Below are 459 nucleotides of genomic sequence, written 5' to 3' on the forward strand. Positions count from 1 at the left end.
ATACGAAGGTGACCATCCAGCCGACTACCCATACTACCGGGCAAAAGGAACATACGAGGGTGACCGTCCCGCCGACTACCCATACTACCGGGCAAAAGGAACATACGAGGGTGACCGTCCCGCCGACTACCCATACTACCGGGCAAAAGGAACATACGAAGGTGACCATCCCGCAGACGGCCTCCACGGCACCACCGACTACCACGAAGAGTCAATCAGAGAACGAGTCGAGTTCAACTCCGGCAGGAAGGGATCACACCAGGTTGCCGATTGGCTCTACTTCTAGTCCGGAAGGTGACGTGACTACGGGTTGTGAGGATCGCGTTACGACAACACCAAGCTGTGCCGGGGGTGAGACGACTTGTGCCTCGGGTACCACTAAGGGATGCCAACCTAGTGAGGAATGTGGAGAATGCTGCAAGGGGTGCCAACCTGATAAGGAATGCGGAGAATGCTGTA

The sequence above is a fragment of the Gregarina niphandrodes genome (assembly GCF_000223845.1).
Source record: "Gregarina niphandrodes unplaced genomic scaffold scaffold00038, whole genome shotgun sequence".
In the NCBI taxonomy this organism is placed as follows: Eukaryota; Apicomplexa; class Conoidasida; order Eugregarinorida; family Gregarinidae; genus Gregarina; species Gregarina niphandrodes.